The 11371-nt window shown below is 36.6% G+C and overlaps 1 long non-coding RNA gene across 4 annotated transcripts in view; it reads left to right on the plus strand.

Annotated features, from left to right (window-relative positions):
- The first annotated feature begins 4117 nt into the window (after nt 1-4117).
- LOC116217389 overlaps nt 4118-11371 on the plus strand; it is an 8923-nt gene continuing 1669 nt past the window's right edge. The window contains exons 1-4 of one of the 4 annotated variants that reach the window (XR_004161866.1): nt 5090-5310; nt 9183-9243; nt 10305-10447; nt 10863-11371. The exon at nt 10863-11371 is cut by the window's right edge and continues 1669 nt beyond it. This is a non-coding gene — a long non-coding RNA (uncharacterized LOC116217389). The other 3 variants (XR_004161868.1, XR_004161867.1, XR_004161865.1) reach the window with 3 other exon arrangements.

An 11371-nucleotide genomic window follows, 5' to 3' on the forward strand; every position in this document is an offset into this window, starting at 1 on the left:
ATAGTTTCCAAAATAAAGAGTTCCAACATCTCTATAGTTCTGAATATTTCAGACACGCTATATACTTCACCTACTTTTGTATGTAACCTATTCAAATGGGATCCCGAAGCTGATCTGGATATTTCTGTAAGAAAAATACTTTAAAATAAACCTCTTTATGCATAAATTAAAATGACATCTGCCCCAAACTTTCAGTAAATGATTAAAAAGTGATCTATTTCTACTTACTTGATATGCAGCAATAAAATACTGCTGCTACTACATCAATTGAACAAAATTATTTCCCCTCAGCTTTTATGTCAAAGGAAATGGTAAAATTTCAGATATTTGGCATTTTTTCCTACATTGTTTTCTAACTTTGGTAGAAATGCAGCATCCCCTAGTGTTCATTTATTTCACTGGAAAAAAAAAAGTATGCTCTAATAATCACAAATGCTATTCTAAATATTTTTTGTAATAGCACTCAATATTCAGTTCAAGATTTTGGCAAAAATACTTCATTGATTTTCCTGATAATCACAGAAAGTCTGAGGGTAAAGTTTCCTCACGTAACAGAGATACCAACTGTTCTGAAGCAGCATGAAGTGAGGTAAAGCATGTTAAAACCCATCATGGTAATAAAACCAAGACCAAGGCACACTCATCCTACACTGACTTGCCTGATTCTTCCATCAGCAGTGGCCTCTCTGAGCCTCCAAAACAAACCTGGTAGCTATGTTCAATTGTTTCTTAGTGAGGTAAGCATGGAACAATCTGTGCTGTGCTGTGATGGAAGACAAGAACTTGCATACCTCTTGTTAGTCTAGGGCATACTCTTCTGCTGGCCACATCAAGTATTTGAAATCATGGCTAAATCTCATTCCATACATGTTTTTGCCATGTAAGCTATAATGAAATATCCAGTCCTATGTAAACAAATCTTTATTGACGTCTCTTTGATCTGATTAGAAGTATTTCTTCCCAGCATATCTCCCTGGCTGTTGTACAGAGCAGAGCAAATGATTAAGCTGGGATAAGCCAATTTCATAATTTTTATGGGGAAAAAAATAAAGCAAAAGAACTTATATAAGAAAGTTAAGATTATACTGCTCAGTTTTGCTCTCTGACACAGTGACAGTGGCAAGATAATTGGTTTTGGACAAAATGTAAAGAATATAAGGTGTTTTTTTCTTTCCTGTTTGGGTTATACAAACTGTATTTACAAGAACATTAATTCCATGTAGTTTCTACGTCCTAATTCAGGGTTTTAATTTAATACTCTAAATCTCTAAATTTTCTTCAAAACTTTGTGGTTTATTGCACTTCAGAAGTGAAAAGGATCAACAATGGATTAAATCTTTATTTTTAACCCATTTTAGGACACTTGCTGCTAGGTCATTCCACATCTAAGCAATACCAATGTAAGATGTTGACACACTACTTCATAGACATCAGCTCAGCAGATTTGCAAGAAAACATAATATATATTTATAAACATCAATTTGATGAGAAGAATCTTCAGAAATCTAGAAAAAATAAGAGTGTTTTTCCAACCAGATAAAAAAAGATCCGACTGAAAAAAATGGTTTAATTTAAATTTCAATTATTTCTAGTCATTAGTTTTCCTTGACAGACTACTTAACTTATCAATGTATTAATGAAATATTAGTCTTTGCATTGTAAGGTCATCTATTGAAATGTCAGTTTAAGAGCTTATTACATAAAACCCTAGGGTGAAATCCAGGTCCTATTATCTCTGGTGGTGCCACAGTTTCACCCAGAACGTTCATCTGTTTTTATAATGCATGGAAATTACAGTCTTTCAAGGACAATAAAATCTGTTCTAGGCAAATTACAAATTATTAATGTATCTAAGCCCTTCTTGTGTCTATTGAGTAAGTAGTGAACAGTAACAATTAATAGAAATGTTAAGTTGACAGAAATATTACAGGGAACCAGAAGTGTTTTTCCAATCAGCAGTTTCATAGTTAGTTTTGATTAGTCTGTTTTCTTGTATTGCTGTTACTATTTTGCAATCCTCCATACCTTTTTACACTGTCCATTTAATTAATGCTGAAGACATGGAAGGGAGAATAAAATACTTTTCCCTCGTAAATGACAAGGTAAATTTAGTGTTACTCAGACTCGAGTGATCTATTTGGAATATAAAAGAGGAGAAAAGGTTCAAAAAAAGCATGTGCATTCTCTCCCCCTTTTGAGCATAAACATCCAAAAGCATGCTGAAATTATTTTTATGTTTCCTTATGAATCACAAGATGCATGAAAAAGACTTTAAAAAACACAAGCCTCTTCACTCCTTATTTAAACCGTATGCTACGTTCAGGCCAAAATAACAAACTTAGATAACATCAGGTATTAGAAGTTAATGGGCTTGAGTGGGATCTGGAACAAAAGTAAGGTTTCAGTTTTAAGGACAGCTCTGTTAACAAGTGAGATATGCTGTTTTTGCAGTGCTATTAGCACGAGAGCCTATAGGCATACATTCTGTACACATAAAAATCAAATTGCATAAAGACTGGACAAAGGCTTATTTGGAAATAAAGCCAAAATTGTTCTACAAACCTAACAATCAACATAACAAATCTTCTAAGAAAGATTCATAAGCCAAGTTGGATGGTGCTTACCTTAGATACATGACAGATTTTGCTTCCAAAATTTCTATTTAGGCCTTAATAGCAAGTAATACATGTTTTTGGTTCTGTTAAAAGCCCTGCAAGCTTTCAGGCCCTCAGTCTCCCAAAGGTAAACAGATATGACTACTAATAAATGATCATGATTTTTAAACTGGATTTACTTACCCCATGACAATGAGTTTTTTCTTCACCAGATTTACTCAAACTCTGAATTAATCCATCTTGCTTAACTGAAGCATAAAATAAAGGAGTCATTCTCAGTTACTTCCAAGTAGGTAAGCAGATCTCAGGTTGATTTCAACAGTTCTGCAAAAGATACCGATTTCACTTTGCTTTCTAGATACTAGAAGAACAAATTAACAAAATTAAAGAGTTGAATAAGTATTAAGCATTATGCAGTTGTTCTCAATCTTGCTGGCTAAACTTAATTTTCAGTTTCATTCCTTTACATAAGGAATGTATGTAATCCCCCATAAATAAAAGGGATATATTGACAGAAAAGTGGAAAGGTTAGCACAATAATGATTTCTTAGTAGGAAGCTAAGTCTTTTGCTTGTTTATTCATTTAGATGTTTCCTCCTCCCCCCCCCATTAAAATACCTATGTTTGCTAAGCTCATTTATTTAAAAGATAGGACAATTAAAATGACCATGTGGGATGTAGGTTGTACATGTCCACATATAATACAGAAGATGTGGAATGAAAGAGGTAAAGAAAACTTGGGTCATTAAATCCAGGACTCAGAGCTTAAATAACAAAAACACAGAACTATAAACCAAGCAGAGAAGTTAGTAGTCAGAAAAATAAATACATTGTCCTTATGCAGACCCATCTAGTTATCTCACTTTCCAAATATTAAGTAACATAAATTCTGAGAAGATACCTCAGAAAACTAACTGTAAGCAACAGAAACATGGGGTTTTGCTGACCTTTCTTAAACATATGTACAGTGCTTTAAGAAACAGGGTTTACTCATTTATCAGAGTTCAATCAATACCAAAAGTGCTGAAAATGTTACAATAGACAGAAGTGATCACCTCACTATTTTAACACAACTCTGTCATCAAACATCAGAGAAGAAAAAGAAAGCTGTGCCAAAGGGTTCTTAAGAAGTAAAACAGAGGTCTGCATCATGTCTTTATTCTTCTTGCCTCCAACACAATGTTTTGCAGAAAAAAAAACCATAGATTCAAGACTTTTGTCAATTGAAATAATTATTTTAGACAACAACAATTTGCTCTTAAGCATACAGCATATGTCTATGTAAAAAAAACTTAAGCTAATATGTACAGAAGTCAGCGGATAGCTCTTGAGGCACAAATGCTAGTTTAACATTACTGTAAATCATCATATCTGATCACCTCATTAAGACTCACGATCTAAATCTGCCTTAAAATTCACTGTAGTAAAATAATGGAATTACTAGATTAATTACAAATTTTAAATTTGATTAACATGTTAAAAAAAAAATAAAAAATCTTACCTTCTCCTAAAGGAAAACATGCCTCTATGTAAGAGATTAAGTAATTGATGTTATCTGCTCCTAAATTGCTTTAGCTTTGCTTCAAAATAAAAATTCAAACAATATTGCTTGTTTGGAGCTTCTGCAAGTGTAAGAGCTGAAATTTATGCAATAAAACTACCTAAAATCTACCTATATCAAAGCTGTATGAAATAAGAGCTTTTAAAGCTCCACGCGTAAGGATCCTTAGGAAAAAAAACCTATATCCCTACGTAACAAAAGCATTCAAATTAGCTTGCTCGCTCTGAGGCAGAGCAAAATGAATGCTTAAGAATGTATCAGGTTAGTGTATTCAGGGCTATGAAAGCAGGGTGTAAGTCTGTGGTTTTGGGCTCTCCCGTCTATTGACCATTCCCTGCCCCTTTTTAGGGCATGGCAGGAAAAAAGAGAAGCACTGCTGGGAATCACGGCCACTTGTCAATCTGCAGCTATAGCAAATAGCAACAGAAAGCTACTCAAGTTTTAGTACTTTTTTCTTATATATAAAAGGATTCATTTCCTCCTGCTGTATTCCAGCAGATGACCCATCTCCATGCTCATAAGACCTCAGAACACTCCAAAATCCACTCTCTATAAAATAAAAAATTCTACTGATTCTAGAACTCGTGAGGAGAGCTGACGGCCCAGCACAGCTCGCACACTTCCCAAGACCAGAACCGCCTCAAGCGCGGCCTCCACAGCACGAAGCCGCCTCAGCACTCACCGCGCCTCACGCACAGCCCGTGCTCGCTAACGGCGCTCAGCGACGGGCTTCAGAGCGAGCCCCACCCACCGCGGCTAGGAGACCCGCATCACTTACACCAAGCCCGCCTCCAGCCCCGCCTGCCCAACTGCCTGTGAAACGCCCACCCTCTTCGGGTCCGCTCTTCCAGTTCGCCTAACGATTTGCTCGTGGTGCTGTCAATCATTTTGTTCTTCCGCTTGATTGGTTAGAACTCGAAAGGGGACGAGCGTTGGGCTGGTTATGTTTACAGCGTGCAAGATGAGGCTAGCTGGGGAGGCGGGAAGAAGTGTCGTTTGTTTTAGCGGGCCGGCTCGGGTCTCCTCAGAAAAAATAGCAGCTTGGCCGTTCTAAGCCATGAGTTCGTCATCCAGAAACATGCAGACGCCGTGTCCGGCCCGGCGCTGGGCCTCCTCTTGGGGCTTGTGTTCGAGGTACAGTGTGGCGTGCCCCGTTAGTTGAGTAAGGTTAGCAATTGCATCGTTCGGAACTAAAAGTAGCATTAAGTTCTGAGAGAAAATGACAGGCTTCCAAATGTGTACTGCAGGCATTGTATGCTAGGAAGCTAAAGAAAGTGTAACCGCTCTATGAAGTGAGCTGTTCGTACTTAGTGCTATGTTAAATACAGGGTTTTCTCTCAGGATGGCTTTCATTTGTTCCTGTTCTTGAGGCTATGTGGAAAAACCAATAAGTGTGTTGCAGTTAGAAATGACCATTATAATGCTGTAAATAGAGTTATAAGAATTTCTTTAAGGGAAACTCTTAAACATAAAACTGTTTATCTGTCTTGCCTTAGTGCTGCTGAATATTATAAGATCTGTTGATGTGTGTAAGAAGATTCACTGATTATAGAGAATGGAAAAGAGGCAGTTAGAAATTAGAAGTTAACATATTAATTTTTTCTTTTTTTCCCTCTGAGAAATGTTATAATTTTCTGTGTGCCCAATACTGCTTCTTTTTGACAACAATAATGCTTGTCTTCTGAATAAATGTTTCTTTTAGTATATACATCTTTTTAAGCCTTTAGTGTCATTTCATAGAAGGTTTTAAATGATTTCTTTTCTCCTCCTAGAGAAATTTACATCATCCTTGTACCCTTGGCTATCCTGCCACAGAATACCACTGAAGTGGGCTCCCATACTTGCAGCAGAGTGGAACGTTTGTTGCATTGTGTCCTATACTTTGTGGACAAGCAGAAAAGCTAATCTGCTGGCTTCTAGCAAAGATGCCATCTTCTCCTTAAGAGCATTAAAAACAGCTTATTCATAGAAAAGCTAACTTCTAAGCATTCCTTCAGAATGTTATCATGTTTGAGTGGATTCCACCAAAGGAAGCATATGATTTGTCCCATTTTTGAATGAAACGAGGTTGCAGTGAACGTGCAGGAGTAATAAGAATTATGGTAATTAAGTAATTATGCAGAAGGTATCTTATGTACTTTGTTAAATATGAAGTACAAGCTTCACAGTTAAGAGCTGTAACTGTACATTTGTTTATACATGGCTCAAACTGCAAAGAGAATAGAAACAGCTCCAGATTCTGTATCAGCCTGCAGGCATCCCCAGGCATAGAAGGCAGCACAGTGAAGCCAGAACTATTGACCACTTCAGTGTTGTCCTTTTGGCATGGGAAGAGGCATGCTCCCAAATTAAGGAGTTAAGCAGTGCTGTCAGAATACCCTTCTTCAATGAAGATAGTTGGCAGTGAATTTTTCACACTCATTCCATGGACACTTTAAGTTGGCATTGATGCTCTGGCTGTTCTCGCCATCAAACACATGAAACTACTTGTATAACTGAGCAGCACAGCATGTTAGGAAATTCATCTGTTGTAGTTAATAGGGTTTTTTCCTCCCCCATTGGACCGTATCAGTTTTGCCTTATATAATTTCCCTGTCCAATTCACCACACAGCTCCTTTTGCAAGTGAGATATGCTAACAAGAGGCATCTGGCAGTAAATAGAGGCAGGATTGCTGCTTTTGATGGTGATGCTGGCTTGCACTACAGTTGATTTTTTTTGTGTGCCAGAAAAGGGAGTGTATACATTTTTTTTTTTTTTCCCTTCATGAGAATTAATTTTCAAAGCACTCTTAAAGATCGTAACTCCTCCTTCATTTCATGGGTGCATTGCCAGTGTGCTGAAGTGATATGCCACCTCAGTCTTTGCCAGAGGACTTTTTGCATTGTTGTGCCACTCATTTGCTTAATAGTTGGTTAAATGAATGCTTGTTTTGTATACTCCTGAGTGTTTTTCATTACACTTTGAGAAACTAGGTTATGTAACACTTGATGAAAATAGTTTTTTTGTTGTTTATACTTGTTTAATTCACATTTATGAAGATCAGCTTAAGTGAACATGTAGAAGACATGATAACATATTCCCTTTCCTTACAACAGTTTTCAGATGATTCCTGTTGTCCTTCTCTGATTTATAACCTAGATAACTGACTGCTTGCAAATGTAATAAATGCATTTGCTATTGGCCGTGTGAAATATAGTTTCATATTACATTCTTTGCAGCAAAAGAGCAAGTTACTTGTTTTCCTCTTTTACTTATGTACTTTATACTTAAAATCTTTATTAATGATGTTGATAAGGGGATTGAGTGCATCCTCAGTAAGTTTGCAGATGACACCAAGTTGGGAAGCAGTGTTGATCTGCCTGAGGGGAGAAAGGCGCTACAGAGGGACCTGGATATGGTTTGATGTGCCAACGTTAACTGTATGAGTTTCAATAGGGCCCAGTATTTTGATTGCCACAACCCCAGGCGACCATACAGGTTTGGGAAAGAGTGGCTGGAAAGCTGCCTGACAGAAAGGGACCTTGGTGTACTGATGGGCAGTGGGCTGAATATGAGCCAGCAGTGTGCCTGGGTGGCCAAGAAGGCCAACTGCATCCTGGCTTGTATCAGGAATGGTGTGATGAGCAGGACTAGGCAAGTCATCCTGCCCTGTACTCGGCACTGGTGAGGCCCCACCTCGAGTGCTGTGTTCAGTTTTGGGCACCTCAGTATAGAAAGGACATTGAGATGCTGGAACAGGTCCAAAGAAGGGCAACAAGGCTTGTGAAGGGCTTGGAGAATATGCTCTATGAGGAGAGATTGAAGGAACTGGGGGCTGTTCAATCAGGAAAAAAGCGGCTAAGGGGAGACCTTATTGCTCTCTTCCAGTATCTGAAAAGTGCTTCCAATAGTCTGAAAAGTGAGATCAGGGTTCGTCTCTTCTCACTGGTGACAGGATGAGGGGAAATGGCCTTAAGTTGTGCCAGGGTAAGTTCAGATTGGATATCAGGAAAAACTTTTTTACAGAAAGGGTTGTTAAGCACTGGAATAGGCTCCTCGGGGGGGGTGGTTGAGTCACCATCCCTGGATGTGTTTAAAAACAGTTTGGATGTGGTGCTCAGGGACATGATTTAATGGAGGGCTGTTAGGGTAGTATGGTTAGGTTGTGGATGGACTAGATGATCTTGACAGTCTTTTCCAACCTGAGCAATTCTGTGATTCTATGATGTACCTGTGTTATAGTTTACTACTTTATCAGTACAAGTGTTTGTTTTTCAAGTTGTGCAAATTGGATAATTAAGTATTTTCAGTTAAACTAAGCAAACATATTTACCTCTTATCACTCAGTTGTAGGGTCATACAGTAGTCCAGATTGTTAACAGTTCTACTGCCACAGTTAAGAGCTAGATATGCTGCAGTATGGGAATGGGCAGAAATTATCAGGAGTGTGGGGATGGCTGAAAGTGATGAGTATTTTGTGTTTTTTCTTTTTTTAAACTAGTTTTGCCACTGAAGAAAAATAATGTAAAGGTGTACTGTTAGTTACCTTAGATTGGTTACTTTATATCTTAGAAGTTAGTTGATTTTTCTTGCTTGATTTACCAGATAAAAATTCATGAGCGAGTTCTATGGTGATAGTTTGAATTCGTTTATATGGACACTTAGCCAAAAAAGTGATGTACTGGCTGCCTTGCAAGGTGAAACTTTTCATCTGAATTAATGCAGTCTCATAACTTTTGAAATAAATAAAACCCACTGACACTTCTAAACACTTTAAAATGTTGTTTAGTAGAACAATGAGTAATTTGATCCTTAGCTAAAAGGACATAATTCAAATCCTGACCCTATGTAGCAAGTATTAAAGGAATTGCAACAAGGTGAACCTCCACATTTGTTAGATATGAATAACAGTTTTGGGACCGCTTTGATATAGACTATGTGAGGGAGGACATTTATTGATGGCATAATTGTCTTGTTTGTTTGAAGAATCTGATACCTTTTTCTTGTTTCCTTTTAAATTTTCAGGCCACAACAAAGTACGTCGTCATCTTTATTACTGTGCAGTACAGTGTCACCTATGCTATTGGTGAGATTCAGTAAAATCTATTTTGCTTTTGTGTAATAGGAAAGCTCAACTATTTAAAAGTTACCTTTCTTCCCCTGCCAGAACTTCATTTTTATAGTACAAATATCTTACCAATTTTGGAGCAGCATCGGGTAAAAATCTCCTGTAGCAGTGACAAAAGTAAAATCCATTTGTAGATACCAACTTTTTTCTTCATAGGGTTTGGTTTTGTGTATGGCTGCATACAAATGCTGTAATCAGGGTATAGCTTCCCTTAGTATTAAAAGAAGGTTTGGTTGAGTTTTGGACCAGAAACTTCTGTAGTTTTGACTTGCAAATATGTTACTAGTGAGTATCTCTCTTGAGAAGTAGTGCAGGCAGGAATAGCATTTGATATGCAATTGCTTGTTCACTGGTAAAATGCAAACAAAAGTATTAATATGAATAATTTGAAAAGAATATATATATATTTAATTAAGTGTATGGACAGCTTCGCTTCATACCTTTTGGACCTTCTGGAAGTAATGTTCTGGCAGTACATGAAGCCAGTATGCTATCTGGCAAATATAGAAGAATTTAACCTGAAAACTAAACAGTAATTCAGATAAAGGCAATGAAAGCTTGAAAACTCATCTTCGAGCATGAGACTGATTAATTTTAAGATAATGTTTGAAAGCAGCTAGAAATCTTATTATTTTTCATCATGAGCTTATCAGTTAACACTCATCCTTAATACTTACTGCCTGTATGTGTGAGGGATTTTGAATCTATGTGACTTTTCATTCATAGACTGCTTGACAGAAGGGACTTTAGTTGCACGATTTCCTATCAGCTGTTGAAAGCTATGGTCAAGACTCCTTGATAAGCATGACTGTTTTTATCAGTATTATTGCATACAATTCCTATTCATTTATTGTGTGCCTTTGCCTTGGGTAAAGCTTTCTGTTGCATCTGTTTCCTGTGGTATGAAGATGAAAATTGTTTTAATAACAGACTTATGGGAAAAATGCAGATACAGATTTGCAGTCCATTAATGAATAACTGAAACTTTTATGTAACTATGCAATCTTAAATCTCATTAGGATTACCTGTCTGGGTGCTGTTTGTCTAACAAGACCTGGATGATGTGGAAGTCTATAAATTTTCAGCTGAAGAAATGGAGATAGCATATTAAGAAAGGAAAAAATAATTAAGAATAAAACAACCAAAAAGGAAGTGAGCAGAGGTTGGTGGCATAATATTTACTGAAATTATATATTTTTAAGTTCTTTCTAGTCTAAATGTTTTCATATGTCTTGTCTTTCTGTGAAAGCACAAACGTATCTGTCTTCTGATCTTTTTCTTATATATGTTTAGGCTTCCAACCAGAGCCATTCTATGATATGTAGAGAATATTTACAACATAATAACTTCTTCAAAATTATGACTTGTTCTTCTCTATTTGCTAACAGGATGGCACACAGAGCTAGCCATATTTAGTGTTACCTTTGGGTGATCCTTGAGATTAGTGTTGTCACTGAACTCTGTATTTATCTAAATGTGAGAAATATTTCATGAAGCTGATTTAATGTTTTTTCTTTTTTTTCTATTTGAAATCTGTCTTTTATAATGCCTGAAAACTGATTTCTCTTCATGAGAAGACTGTCATCTGAATTCCCTTCTGTATCTCATCTATTCTGTTCCTAATATGTTTCAGACCATTAAAATTCAGTTTGTTTGCTTGTTCTTCTCAATAAAGACAAGTTATATAAAGAATGTCAGATTTATTGGAAAAGAACTCTGAAGGAACATCTCAGTTACTGGCAAAGGACAATTAGTGGAAAAAGTATTTTTAACAAATGACAGTATATGACTTTCAAATCCCAGTATTTTGTCACTTGGGAGTTATTAAAGTTCTATGAAACTTCATATTTCTGTTAGCACACACACATACATATATATAAATACTGAATACAGTGTCAGCATATGGCTATTATACCTTTTTGAAATTAATCTGTATGTGTTAGTTTCTACCAAGAAAGGTTAAATCTCTTCATGATTGGATTACCAGCTGAGTCAGCACTATGTGAAATCAACTAGAAGATTTTAAGCTGTAACATTGTTTTTCCTTATCGTTACAGAGCAGCCTTTCTGCAGATGCATTTGTTTT

The sequence above is a fragment of the Meleagris gallopavo genome, chromosome 22 (genome assembly GCF_000146605.3).
Source record: "Meleagris gallopavo isolate NT-WF06-2002-E0010 breed Aviagen turkey brand Nicholas breeding stock chromosome 22, Turkey_5.1, whole genome shotgun sequence".
Taxonomy (NCBI): domain Eukaryota; kingdom Metazoa; phylum Chordata; class Aves; order Galliformes; family Phasianidae; genus Meleagris; species Meleagris gallopavo.